The sequence below is a fragment of the Hoplias malabaricus genome, chromosome 8 (assembly GCF_029633855.1).
Source record: "Hoplias malabaricus isolate fHopMal1 chromosome 8, fHopMal1.hap1, whole genome shotgun sequence".
In the NCBI taxonomy this organism is placed as follows: domain Eukaryota; kingdom Metazoa; phylum Chordata; class Actinopteri; order Characiformes; family Erythrinidae; genus Hoplias; species Hoplias malabaricus.
In genome coordinates, this window is record NC_089807.1 from 29,127,843 (window position 1) to 29,143,284 (window position 15,442).

The window sequence follows — 15,442 nt, forward strand, 5'->3', positions numbered from 1 at the left end:
ATAGATCTGTGTCATTCCAGCAGTCCTGCTTTGGTTCACTCGTTCTGTTGTCGTTAAAAGGGCAAGAATGATAACCCTGTCCTTGCTTGAAGTCAAACCTTTGTGTTGGAGTGAATACCTTTGGACTTTGCACATGAATAACCCCAACATATGAGCCATGGAGAAGCACTCCATTATCATCTATTCCGAGTGTGCTGTCAGATCTCACTGAGCTGTTATTTGAATACAAGTAGTGTGGCTCCATTGCCAGTTTATTTTATACAACAAAAAGGACCCAAAGACATCCCATCTCAGCACAATTTGCTACCAGAAATAATACAGCAGTTCCAGTACAATTTCTGATGCCTAAAATTGCCAAGGCTCCACTTCCAAAGAATGCCAGTAGGGGAGCATTTTGAGCCTGGTTTTACAGGAGCTCAAAGTGTTTAATGGAAGGCAACTATCTATTGAAGCCAAAAAAAAAAAAGCAAAGTGCTCAGTCTCCAGGTGAAAGAGGTGCACCTATAATTTAGATGCAGAATGCTTTTAAGTGTCAGGCGATTAACACACAGATTTGCGTAAGGGCACTCGCACAGTCATTTTGAGCCTGACACTTTCTCCATAGGTCGAGGGGGGAAAATCGAACAGAAAATGTTTACCGATCCAAAAAGGTGTTTTAAATATATGGATAACTGCTAGTCAAAAAGCACTATTATGGGAGCTGATTCCATCTAAAGTAGCACTTAGGCCGCTGGACATGTACATATGACGCACATTTGCTCCGTCACAATTTAAGGCCAAATGCATGAAAGTGGCCCACAGGCTTCAAATGCATTTGTCCCTGTACAATAACTGCTATTAGTGTTCAGGCTCTGATACGGCTCAGGGTCTCTTTTGCTCTCTTGCTCACTTCTTTTCTTTCTTTTTCTTTCGCCCTGTTTCTCTCATGCTTTTTAGCGTTAGTGTTCTCTCTTTTCCTTCCCCCTTGCTCCTTTTCTTTTTCATGTTTACCTGCTTATTTTTTCTTTTTCTTTCTTACATTCGTTCTCTCTCTGTTTTTCTTTTTCTGCTTTCTCTTTGCCTTCTTTCAGTGTCTTTTCTATATTTCTCTCTGTTTATTCTCTTCCTTTCTCTCTTCGTTTCTTCTCTCCCTCTCTGTCTATTTTGCCCTTTTGTTTCTTCACCCTCTCTCTCTCTCTCTCTCTGTCTCTCTTTTGACTTCTTTTTCTTCTCTATTTATTGTCTCTCCCTCTTCTTGTTTCCTATCTCCTCTCTCTCTTTCCTTTTTTCTTGTTCACTCACTCACACTTACACAAACGTTTACACACACGCACACACACACACACACACACATACACACAATCAGGCACACACACCTTTTTCTCTCATTAATTTCCAGTGCAAATTTCCACTATTATTACAGAGTATTGTGCACCAATATGTAAAATATGGACTGGCTCGAGTGAGCACACATGAACTGTAGTCAAATTACAGAGTGGTGCTGACAGACCGATATTTATCTCTTCTCAATTTCTGTGTGAATAGACAATGTAGTCACAACAGAACAGAAGGGAGCGCTAATACAAACAAATGAATATCAAAATAGACAGCACCAGGCTATTGTTTTCTTTTTCTGATGCGAGGAAAGTATAATTTTATCTCATTCTGAGTTGTTGGCGCAGAGTGGTCCAGGGGTCCATTTCCCCAGCCAGAGACACAGCGTAAGTGATTCTGCAGATGCTTAATGTACTCAGATCTGAGAGGAAACACATTGGAAGGGTAGTTAGGAAGAAATAATACATATGGTTTGGCAAGGGTCAGTACAGTCCAGTAAATCAAGTCACTCAAATAAAGAGGCTCACTGTAGTGCTTACAAAACTGTGAATTTCTGGACAGTGTCCACTGTGTATCAGTGTAGTTGTGTTTGATTGACTGGCTCAAGTGTTCATGCTGCTTTGATCCTTTTTCGCTGATGATGATTATTAAATTACAACTTACGAATGCTTTACAGAGTCTACATGTACAGGAAATATTTATGACACATTCATTCATAGTACAGTAACCATCCATTACAGTTAGATACCCACTGAGACATTCATTAAATACCTTTAAGTAGTGAGTAACGTGAAAGGTACTGAATTGAAAGAAATAATCTATGTATTAGATACTTCATAATAATGGCATGAATACTTTGCAATACATATTTGAGTTGAAGAGCTGAAATATAAAGATATTCAAATGTTATGCATGCTGAAATTATTACTACACACAAGGAGTGTTCATAATTTGTTCATGTTTAACACGTGGCTGCGAGTGCAGAATACTTAGCATTGTAGGCTTTTAACTTACAAACCCCAGTTTTGGAAAGGTTTGGACACTCACTGTACACATCATTAAAAATGAAATCTGTAACTTGTTAATTCTCTTAAGTAAATAAGACCATTGGAAATTTGTTTGTCCGTTAAACAAAGCTTTGAGAGAATGAACAAATCACAGATTTGTTCGTTTTATTGCATAAATATATGTCCACACTTTTCTGGAAATGTGATTTTTGCATGGTAATACACTTACATTCTTTCATTACTTTTGAACAAATCACTAAACAACTGAGTATTTTACTACTATTGTTCAATCATAATGAATGTTAATGTAGTGTTCTCTAATTGTTCATGAATTTGACCATCATTAAAAATTCATGAACCATCCATAAAGAGTAATGATTAATCCAACATAATTATCTTTTTAATACCATGTGTGTAACATCATATTTATTCCATTAATTGTATGTTAGTGTATTGTTAATGAGTATGCCATGAGTTCTTTATGTTCATGAAGTCTATTTAAAGCAGTACATATAAAAATAATTGCCGGCTATATATTTAACCAGATAATGACCCATTAAAATCTTGGTTTAGGCTCACCCCTCCACTACTTTTTAGGTGCAGGTTTAGTTACTGAAACATTTAGTTAATGTGCCAGGTTTAATAAAAAATTCAATTAGCAAGCCCTCCTTTACAGCAAATCTTTCAGTCTGAAGGATAAAACCAAAGACAGTGTAAGACAGTGGTCCAAAAATGAGGCAAACAACTTGAAATGGTTGTTTAGCATATGGCTAGGTTAGCAGGTTGTCGGCTAATTAAAGTGAATATGTTGGAGAACTTCAGCTTCATTTGCTACTGAATAGTTTGCTAGCTAGCAAATGTACTTAAAAACTACTGGCTAAGCAGCTTTTTTAAGTTGCTATGCCTCTGTGTTTTCAACACAGCATTTACTACTTGTTTTAATAAATGACATGGTTTAATTGAACGTTTCAGTGTGTGAAGAGCCAAGTTTTTAGTCGGGTTAATTTTAATGCAATGTGATGCCAAACATTAAGACTCAGCTACAGTGCTCTACTAAACACTCAAGATTTACAATTGCAGTTCAGAGACTCAAGACTCAGCAAAGACTTACTTAAACTGACTTGTGAACATTTCTGCTAATTCACACCTGTTTTTGTTTGTTTGTTTGTTTTTTGTAATTGTGTAAGCAATTGCTAATCACCTACTTCTTACTTCTGAGTATATATGTGGTGGGAAAATTGAATCATATAGAAGATAATTTGCTAATTTGAGCTGTTCTGTGTTAGTTTTTGTGCTGGTTTGGCTAGTTACATACAAAATGCAACATGCTTGTAGGGCTGCAACAACTAATTGATTAAATCGATTAAAATCGATTGTTAAAATAGTTTACAACTAATTTAATAATCGATTAGTTGGGTCTAAGTTATTATACACATAGGTACAGTTGATACACGTGACGAACTCTGGAAGAAGGGTTTGGAAAATGGCGGAGGCGGTCACAGCAGAGGATAATGTTAGCACAAGCAGAGAGAAAAATGTACGACCCAAGTCATCAAAAGTATGGGAACACTTTACATTAACACCTTCAAGGAGCAGCGTTAGGGGCAAAATGTGCACAGCTGATCTCGCATGGCACAGCAGCACAACATCACTGTATGAGCATCTGAAAATAAAGCCTGTTGGAGCGAAAGAGAATGTGTGAAAGAGATTAAGTATAGTAAGTTAATTCTACTTTTTCTCTCACTGAATTGTTACTAGAGCCTGCTAGAGTAGTTAAACAACATTTGTTTTTCTTAGTACATTGATATTACACTCGCGTTTAGCGAACAAGCCTTAGCAACCCCCCGAGTTTTCTCTTCCACCTTAAATGTGTCAGCTCGACCAGCAGTTCCAAAACAAGCCGTAGTTTTAGTCAAGCTAACGTTAGCGATAAGTTCTATTTTTTCTCTCACTCAATGTCACTAGAGCCTGCTAGAGTAGTTAAACAAGATGTCTCATTTTTAGTAAATTTATATCACTCTTGTATTTAGCGAGTTTTCCGTTCCACCTTAAATATGGCCGCAGTTACATTCAGTTAAAAAAAAAAATCCAAACATTTTTTAAAATAATATATTTAAAGCCTTTTACATACACTGTGTTAAATATTGATAAATATAAAATTAATTTAACGGTAGGGTTCATTCTTAATGTAAACGCTAATTTTTAATAATGGTAGGTTGTCTGTTCCTTATACAATTACAACATTAGTTCTCTAAAATCTTAAATATCTTAACAATATCTGATCATATGTGTTAGTTGAATTTTCTTTTTATTCTCAGCACATGGCAGCATCACCCAATATCCATTTATGTAATTTCAATTTGCCTGCATTGTTGTCTGCATTTTAGATCAGTAGTTATTAAGTTAAAAAAAAAGGTGTATTTTCATATCTACACTTTCTCTCTCACCTCAGATAAAAACAGCCCAGCATTGCTGACTATGTTTTGAAGAAGATCTGCACACCACAACAAGCAGCTGTTCTCACTGATGGTATCCTGAATATGCTAGTAACAGACAGGAAACCAAATTTGGCTTGTCTTCCTTTTTATCCGATTAATAATCGATTAATCAAAAAAAAAAAAAAAAAAAGACAGATTAATCGATTATCAAAATAATCATTAGTTGCAACCCTACATGTTTGTTTGGCTGGTAGCTGACCTGTGCCATACTTAGTGGTTTAAACATTTATATGTACAAACATGCAGATAATAATTTGATGTTAATCCTTTCTGTTTTTTATTCAATTGATTTATTTGCTGGATTAACGTAGCGTAAATAGATGAAGACAATCCTGAACTAACCAAGGAACATGCACTCAGTCAAATGAAACTCAATTAAAAATTAATCAGACTATAGAAATATAATGTATTAACGACTGAGTCCTGAATAAATGTAATGAAGATATTTTGTATCAAAATATGATATTTGGTGCTGGCAAAGTGAAAGAGTAAGTTAGAGCTCATTTGTTTTGTTTATTTGAACAGTTGTTGATATTCCAAGCCCAGTCCAGATGAAAGTATAGAGCTGCTTACACTGAAAATATAGCAAATATTCCATTTGCTGTGTTATTGTGCACTGGATCTGAGTGATGTTTTGTCTTGCAGCTTTGGATGTTTAAATTCTAAGTTTAGCTTTGTTCTGGTCGAGGTACATTATACATAAGCCAAAGACTAATGTGAGAAAAGTGAGACTGGCTCTTTCTTGTCAAGGAGTTGCTTAGCAATGGGTGTAATGCATTGTTTTGTATGTGACTGTGACACTGCAGGAATTTGGCAAGAGTATATTGTAGCTGTCATTTCAAAATCTTTTAATGCATTATTATTATTTTTGTGCCATTTGAAAATGTCAGTTTACATGTATGTTGGTGTATATTTCATGAGGAATAGACTAGTAGAGAAAGGTGGGTAGATTAAATTCAGATTCAAGTACAAGAATTGTTAATGGGGTAAAGCAAATGAATTACTCAATTAAACTCCTTTGTTACTGAATTACTTCACGAACTGCAGCAGTATCCATCAGGTTACAAATTTCCTACAAGATTCCTGTGCATTAAAAATGTTTCAACAGGGTTACAGCAGTTAGGATTTGCCCCTGATTCCTGATACTATGAAGTTTTAGGTCAGCACCTGGATTGTGAGGAAATGTTCATCGTCTTAATAAATCTGCTTCAGGCAAATGTATGCTGTTTTTGCGTCATGTTTCCAGACATTATCAATCATAGTTTAAAAGGAGAGCTAAGATGAAGATGCAGGTGGAGAGTTTTTTGAACTTCATTTTCAAGTTCTTCAAGACCTGTGTGTGTAATATGAACATAGCTCACCACTACATAACGCTCAGTTGGCCCAGACATGATTTGTCTTCCATTATATATACACACAAGGTGTTGAGCATCGACTTTACACATAAAAGATAAAACAGTCCTATATTATGATACAACTCAAGTTCCAAAAATTTATATTTAAATATAAAACAGAATGTAGTTATTTGCAATCTCAAAGACCCATATTTTATTGACAATGGAGCATATAACACATTTCAGAAGTTACCAGTGAATCATTCTACCATTTCATGAATATTATTCACCCATTTATAAATTGATTGATGACTGCAAAGCACCTCAAAGAAGTTATGACAGGGTCTACCATTGTGTAGCATCCCCTCTTTTTTTAAGGAAAAAAAAATTAAGGGTCTATGAGATTTGCAAACTAATTTTTGCTTCATTCCTAGTATTTTGAATGTTAAATAAATTTGTGACAAAAAAAAAAAAAACATTTTGGAATGAAACATTTCCAATTAACAGTGATCGGGAAAAAAAATAGTTTTTGTCCATTTCCAAATGAAACCTGTAATCAGATTGTGCATCAGCAAAATTACATATTGCTACATGGACCACTGATCTGTTTGTTTGTGCTAGGCTGGCCAAACTCTGGCAAATTAATATGTAGTCTAGTTTCAAACTGATGCTATTGATTTTAGTCATTACTTCATGCTTCAGGACAACTGTCAGCAGCCACCACATTTTTCTGAATTGCTTCTAACACAATGGCATTGGGCAGAAATTTAACTGGTAATTCTGTTACATTATATTAGCTAATAGGTACTTGCTTTGGCTCACATTGTGTTGAGTGATAGTGGACACATGTTTGCCATCCTACCCTGGTCTCAGATGGCTGCAGCTACAGAAAAAAAACTAGAGCTTATACTGTTGCATCTTTTGGAAGTTTAGACAATGTTACAAAGCAAATATATAAGTGTTTCAGTGCTACATCATGAAATATATTTACTGAAAATGTATTGTTTGTTTGACTCTAATGGAGATAAATTTAGAAGTTCCAAAGGGTATCCTGGGAAAAATCCTGAGCAAACTGTAAACATTCCCAAGAGTTGTTCAGAATTATTAGTTACACTTCAGTTGCCGAGAAACCAACTGGATCAAATGAAAAATATAGTGTCACATTGAACAGTGGTAAATAAATTAGGTTTGAAAACAGCAGCTTAGTCAAGGACAGTCAGTCACTGCCTGAGGACTATGAATCTATAGCTTATTATTGAAAGGACAATAAAGGAGTTTGTATTTGCTGCAACAGGTGGTTGTGAGGGAAGCCTTGTGGGGGCCGTGGTGCACTGCACGTGATGTCGTTTCAGACATTGAGCGGATCCTTATAAACGTTCCTTTCTGTGAAATATACAAAGAGTGTAAAGTCATGTGGAACTGATAACACATGTGGAATTCTGTTCGTAGCTTGAGAGCTACATCCTTTTTTGTGCTGTTTGTACATGAAGTAACTCATCCTCCAAGAATTTTATATGACTTCCATCTGATTAATTCTCTAATTCACAGGCTACTCACATAAGCTTAATGAACTTCTTATTGCCATTTTTAAGTGGTCTGAGAAACCTGCTGGAGGGGGTTTTAGAAAGGGGGAAAAAAAAAATCAAAATGATCTTCTCAGTATGGGCAGACTGGGGAAGTCATTATAAAATGGATTATAGTACAAATATCATCAAATTTAATCAAGTAATTAAGTCATATTCTCCTTGTCTTTATCATCTTTCTTAAGAGGATGATTACACATCCCTTCTTCCCTCTCTCCCTCCCTCCCCTTGGCGATATCGAATGGCGAGCGATACATATGTGCCGTTCATATTAACATATTAATGTATTAACGACTTCATAAATTAATTACGTTTAGGTCATAATCCTCTTAGGGCATCTTAAATGATTTCAGATGATGATGTCTTATAAGCTGCTGAGCTACCGTTTTATCAGAGTTTTTTCTTCTTTCCTTTCTATTTCCTTTTTTTTAATGGGATCTCATGCTGCAAGCTTGGCTTGGAATGCTCACAACAAGGCTGGGCATTAATAAAGACTGATGCTGCCTTATGAATCGAAGGCTGGCGTAATATCGCAGGATATGAAAGTGTATTGACGCGGCTCTGATACCAGGGTGGTGCGGGTGATGTCTTTATCACTGATCTAAAAATAACAAATAACGGTGCACGCACTCGTGGTGGAGCCCTGAGACTGCTGCATGCTCAGAGAAATGAAGCTGTGTGCGGAGTAAAGGAGACGTTATGGATTGGCATTGTGTAATGGGCTTTAATAGACACGCTAGTTTAGGGGTTAGCACGCTAGCTGCTCATTCAGCTGCTACTGACACAGTGCTAATAGAGCAGGAGCGGTGACCGGGGGTGGGGGGGGCGAGGGGGGGTGTTGTCTAAAGCATCTAAGCTTTAGACAACATGTTGGAACAGAGAGAGTGAGAGTGAGAGAGAGAGAGAGAGAATGGGCATGTGTCTGTGTATGCATTTATGCCTGTGTGTTTGCTTGAGAGAGAGAGACAAAGTGTGTGTGTGCATGCATGAGAAAAGTGCAGTAAAGCTCAGCACAGTGTCATGGACCATGATGGAGCCATGTCTTACGGGGCTTTAAAAACTGACACCATACTCACTGTCACTACAGTCTTGAAGCTACGTCAGTGGGTGTGCAATGTATGTGTACTGTGTGTGTGTGTATACACACAGAGCCTGGCTTCAGTCAACAATGAAGAGGGGCTGCTGTGTCTCCTCACCACAAGGTGTCAGTGGAAACTTAATCCAGGTCTTTTTTTATGCTAATAGCATGCACGCATCACGCATGCATAATACGGCACCCTACATTCGGCGCCAGAAAAATAGGCCACGCACAGATAACCAGTGACTTGAACAAATCCAGCACATGGGACAGAGATTCAAGCTAGCCGAACTAAGAAGAAGCCTTTTTTATTTCATTATTTATTGGTTTAATTAATTATTTTTGGGGTGCAAAAATGGGAAACAAAAGCTGCTTCTTTTTCTTTGTCAAGCTTTTTTATTCTTACATTTTTACATTTATACATAGGGTAAATAATTTGGGAGTGTAAGTTATCCCTATATTAAAAAAAACAGGGTTAGGGATAGGATTGCAAAGAAATAGTAATGAAGACAGAATGTGGAAACTGTGAGCCAGTATTTTTTCATGTACATACAGTGCTGTGCCAAAGTCAGAGGCCACAATTTATGTTACTGTTTATATGTAATTAACTAATTTATTAGCCATGTTACAACATACAGTACTGTGCAAAAGTTTTAAGCACAGTCTCTAATTTACTCTTTATCCTTATTCAATTCTTATGATTCAAAAGTTGTTTTTTATTTAAAAAAGTTAATCACTGCTTCATTGTGTAATATTTTTTTTTCAATTTTTTCAATTTTTTGTCTTTTTGGGCACAACGTGCCCTTTTGAAGTTATACATAGACCACACTGGGGTTACTGTCTAGGGAGCATTTTGTTGCTGCCCAGGTTGGGAAACAAGCCCTGTTCTGTATTAAGGTTTAACACTGTAATACCATCTACTCTTCATCAGTACACAGTATAAGAGAAAATTACATAGAAGCATTAATGGATAAATATAATAAAAATGTGTATTATTTCATGCCTCCAGGTTTTGCCTTTATCACAGCTCCCATTCTTTTCAAGCTTTGAAACATTCAAAGGAATCTGTAGGGTTATTTCCCCTTATTCCAAACTTCTGTCTGCCTCCCTATTCAAATAACAGTAAACACATTCAGGGATGTTGAGCGCTGGGGCGGACAGTCTGTTTGTCTGTCGACACCAGCAGATTCTTTGTTTGATTTTCACATTATTATTATTATTATTATTTTCTTTTTCTATTTGGTATATATTTCATTTTTCTGCAATAGGTTCTTGACGGTTACACATCCTTTCAGATCCATGCCATTTGTGATTTTAATTTTAGTTTTAGTTTTTATTTACTAGTAGGAGTTTTAGTAATATTTTGACATAGATTTTCAGTGGATTATTGTCTTATCTAATCTCATCAGGAATATCAGCTGAAAAATTGAATGAACTAATGAGTTTAAAGGTGACATATTACGAAAGTTAATTCCCTGGGGTCTTCATGAAATGTCTTTCACATGCCTTACTCAATATACTGTAAAGATCAAGCTCCACAGCATTGTTCTCCCCCCTTTCCCTCTGAAAGGCTCGTTTCAGCCCTTGTGCCTTTAAAAAAAGATGAGCCACACACTGCTCACCCCAGCCCTGAATAAGCAGCAGTGAGTAGCAAAGCACAAAAGCTCTCGTCTTTATCATTTTTGCTTTGTGCTAATATTTCTCCTCTCTCCTTGAGGGGGCGGTACCATTCAAAGAAATTCCTTTATTACGTCAGAAGTGGAGCACAACCTGATCGGCAGTTCAGTCTGTGGGTGGGTAGGTGCTAAAGATCCCCACATGTGCCCACTGTTTGTGAATGTGATTTGCTCATTATAATATCCCCTTTAAATCATTTTTAAAAAAGTGAAGGTGAAAGGACTGCATCTGCCAACATTATAAATATATTTTCTTCATAACCAAGTGTGTGTAGACATTTGCCCATTCAACATTTACTCTGGATTGAAGTGCATTAATAAACAAATTGTCCCCCTTTGCTGCAGTGTGAGGATAAATGTGCTGTGAGGATGGCACTCAGTCAAGATCAATAGTTTTGGATCACAAACACCACTCCAACTCATCCCACAGGAATTGAATGATGCTTCATCAAAACAAAGATGCTGTTCCACTGTTGCACAACCGATTGCTGATGGGCTTTATACCCCCCCCCCCCACACACACACACAACCAATGTGAGGACTATATGCTCATGATCAGCTGCTCCAGAACATTCCAGTTCACTTCATGCTTTCCTATGGACGTAAAACAAGCTGTGGGGATTGGGAAATGATGATCAGTGTCCATCTGAGTCCACTGATTTGAACACTAAAAATATAGTGTATTGAATTCATCATGCATCCCAAATACAGCATGAACACAAAGGAAATACTGAGAGCAGGAGAATAGAAGAGGTCTGAGCAATCAGAGCAATCCCTGCTTAAAATGTCACTCGACTGCGAGCTGAAATGTTGCATAAATACTTCATTTGCAGACATGTTGCATGAATACTGCATCAGAATCACCCAGCTCTCTGCACCTGAGTCCCACATACATACACAGAGAGAGAGAGAGAGAGAGAGAGAGAGAGAGAGAGTCCAGAGTAAACACAATGTCCAGTACAGCAGATCCAGCTCCCTGTCTGTCTGACTGATAACACACACCATGCAGCGCTGCTTTTCCCCCAGCACACACCTGCACAAAACACACACGCACTTTCTGCAGGCAGGGCTGCTTCATGGCTGTGCAAAACACATTCAAGTTAATGCACTATCAAAAAAAAACCCCCAAAAAATCTTTACTTCGTTAGCCTGTGCAAAATTTGGTGTTACACTTTTTTGGACTCTAAAGATGACAGCTTCCATTAATAATATGGTATAGTTTATGATGACTGGAGCAATACATATCTTTCCTTCACACATGCAGAATTTATATAGTGTAGTTTCTGCAGTGCTGAGCCCAGAGTAACAATGACAGACACTCAATTCTACTATTAATTTTCAGTGAAGCATCACAATGATTATGAAGCTCTACTTTTGATGAAAACATTTTACCTAGTGTTTTTTTAATTCACATGTAGCAAGAGAAATATAAGGACAGAAAATATGTGTGTTATTATTAAATATTTTAAATGTACTTGTCATTAAAGATGTCATTTTTGTTCAATTATAAATTATGCACCATGATTTATACTATGAATTAATGAATTATAAACACCATGAGGAAAATGTGAATGCTTTACTCAATATTTAAACTTGATTAAATTAGTACCACTATGGTACTTGATGTGTTAAGCCCAGCTAATAATGGCATACACTCATTTCCCCACAATCATTCGTTCATTCATTTATTGTCTGTAACTTTTTATCCAGTTCAGGGTAGCGGTGGGTCCAAGGCATGAACACACCCTGGAGGGGGCGCCAGTCCCAGGGCGACACACACACTCACACATTCACTCACACCAACATGTGTTTTTGGACCGTGAGAGGAAACAGGAGCACCCCGAGGAAACCCACTGGGAGAACACACCAACCTCCTCTCAGACAGTCACCTGGAGCAGGACTTGAACCCACCACCTGTGTGACTGTGACACTACCTGCTGCGCCACTGTGCCACCCTTCCCACAATCAGTTTATTTTTAATTATGGCTAACCTGGCTTTAACAAAAGATGAGTTTGAATATCAGTACTCTTGAATAACAGCTGCACCTGTACAGAATACATCATTTTTAAATGGTTAATTCTCATTCTAAATCTGACAATGTTTGGTTCTTGTTGACTGATCTAAACATTTCTGCAAGCGAAGAACTAATCTATCCTTTATTGAATATTCACTCATGTATACGTCTTGTCAACCTGTCTTTCTTTATTCATACTCTTGTTATTGGGTAATTAATCTGCTATCTGGTGTTCAGCAGAATAGGATGGATTCCACTTTTGGCTCTTTGTTCCACTCATGATTACTGGTTCAGGGGTTTCTATAAAGCTGTTTTGTGACAATGTCAGCCATAAATGTAATGTAAAGAGAAAAGCTGTAATCTACTTTTGACTTCAGGAGGAATACCGTACTGTGGATGAGACTGAGAGAGAATATTGTATAGTCAATATGATCTCTTTGTAGTTTGAGTCTGTAAGAGAAAGTTTTAGTTTTTATGAAACTATAAAAGAAAATGATAGTCTATGAGACTGAAAAGCTGCAGTTTGTATGAGACTATCTAAGTACAGTGTAGTCTGCATGAGATTCTGAGAAGTACGCTGTAGTCTGTATGATACTGAGACTATGAGAAATACACTAGTCTCTATGAGACTATGAGAAGTACTCTGTAGTCTCTGAGTCTATGAGAATTGTGCTGCAATCTTTATGAGACTGATAAGTACCCTGTAGTCTGTGTAAAACTATTTTGGAAAGATGTTTTTCAGCTTTGTAAAATATGTGGACAGTGAATTTCAGGTAAGCAACAGAACAGTATTTTGTCCTCCACTGTCTTTTCCACATTCTTTTTATCCTCTCAATGTGTCCATCCCATTTTAGAGCAAGTAGAACAGAAAAGCTTCAGAGGCACTTTTTAAAGCCAATGCCTTACAAACTCATAGAACCACATCCGTATTTCACAGTGGGGATTATACTGTTTTGTGCATGACCACCCCTATTTCTATGCCAAACTCAACTTAGTGTTTTTGGCAAAAGGCATTATGTTATTCTCATCTCTCCATATAACCCAATTACAGTCAAAGTTTCAATTACATTTAGCAAAACATAGCCACTTAAGTGTGATGAGAGTGTAAGCCTCCTTCTGCTAACCCTTTCAAGGAGCTTGTTGGTGTATGTACAGTCCTTAATAGGTAAGCTGTTAGTGTTAGTGAGCTGGATTATTTTACTTAAGTATTAAAAGGGCTTTAATATAGGTATTTGTGTATTTTATATCTCTAAATAAGTAGCTTAACATTATAACATCAGATAAAACATTAACATCAAAATACAGATAATTGGCCTGCTAAGTAAACTGTACTTCAGTTTCTCACTTTTCAATCTTTGCAAAAAATTAGCCAAAATACCCAAAATATTAGCTAGCTATAAGCTGATTCCTATGTAGATAAGGCATTTGATTAACGTTAGAGAGTGAGGCTGTGTCCCAAGCAACACACTAATATATATATATATATATATATATATATATATATATATATGCACACACACACAAACCGGATTCCAAAAAAGTTGGGACACTAAACAAATTGTGAATAAAAACTGAATGCAATGATGTGGAGGTGCCAACATCTAATATTTTATTCAGAATAGAACACAAATCACAGATCAAATCACAGAATTAAACTGAGAGAATGTATCATTTTAAGGGAAAAATATGTTGTTTCAAAATTTCATGGTGTCAACAAATCCCAAAAAAGTTGGGACAAGGCCATTTTTTACCACTGTGGCATCCCCCCTTCTTACAACACTCAACAGACGTCTGTTTGAGGTGCAGTGACGTTTAAGGGCCCGGAGATCATGAGCATCCAGTAGAGTTTTACGGCCTTGACCCTTACGCACAGCAATTGTTCCAGATTCTCTGAATCTTTTGATGATGTTATGCACGGTTGATGATGTTAACTTAAAAGTCTTTGCTATTTTACGCTGGGTAACACCATTCTGGTATTGCTGCACCATCTTTCTGTGCAACAATGGTGGAATTGGTGATCCTCTTACCATCTTGGCTTCAGAGAGACACTGACACTCTGAGAAGCTCTTTTTATACCCTTTATACCCTATATCTTGTCAATTGACCTAATTAGTGTTAATTGGTTTTCCAGCTGTTCGTTATATGCTCAATTTCCTTTTTCCAGCCACTTATTGCTACTTGTCCCAACTTTTTTGGGATTTGTTGACACTGAAATTTTGAATCAACATATTTTTCCTTTAAAATGTTACATTTACTCAGATTAAGCTTTTGATCTGTCATCTATGTTCTATTACGAATAAAATATTGACATTTGCCATCTCCATCTTAACAATTTGTTTAGTGTCCCAACTTTTTTGGAATCCGGTTTGTGTATATATATATATATATACACGCACACTATTCAGTGCAGCAGTGTGCCGCTTGGGACACGGCAAGAGACTAACCTTAACTTGCTGCATGTGTAGAGCGCTTTTTCACAACCTGAACACAGTTAATATTAACGTTCACTGACTCTCAGATCCTCCTCTGTTACCTTAACAGTTATATACAAGCCACATTTATGACTGTAATTAAGCATCATTGTTATCTGTTGTGCTCTCATTACTGACCTCAAGCTCAGAGCTGGTAAAAACTAACTTTATAAACCTGACTCGAGGTGAATCAGAGGCCAGTGAAGCTGATGATTGGAACAGCTCTATATTTGAACAGCCACCTTAAATAAGGCTTAAATAAGACCCACTTTGTCTGACTCGCTGCCAAAACGCATTAATATCGGTGGCGCATTTTCAAATTAAAAAAAGCATATTTTGGTTCCAGGCAAGCAAAATTTTTCTGGGGTCCTATCTAATGTTCTTTTAACATGTTTAAGGGCTATTAATGAATCCATTGTTAGTGGGTGCTTTATAGGCAAAAGAGAAAGATATTAATAAAGCATAC

General features: G+C 36.9%; 1 protein-coding gene across 1 annotated transcript in view; it reads left to right on the forward strand.

The window, feature by feature from the left end:
• Positions 1-15,442, forward strand: part of csmd1a (CUB and Sushi multiple domains 1a) — a 603,150-nt gene that overhangs the window by 153,358 nt on the left and 434,350 nt on the right. The gene's annotated exons all lie outside the window — the stretch shown is intronic.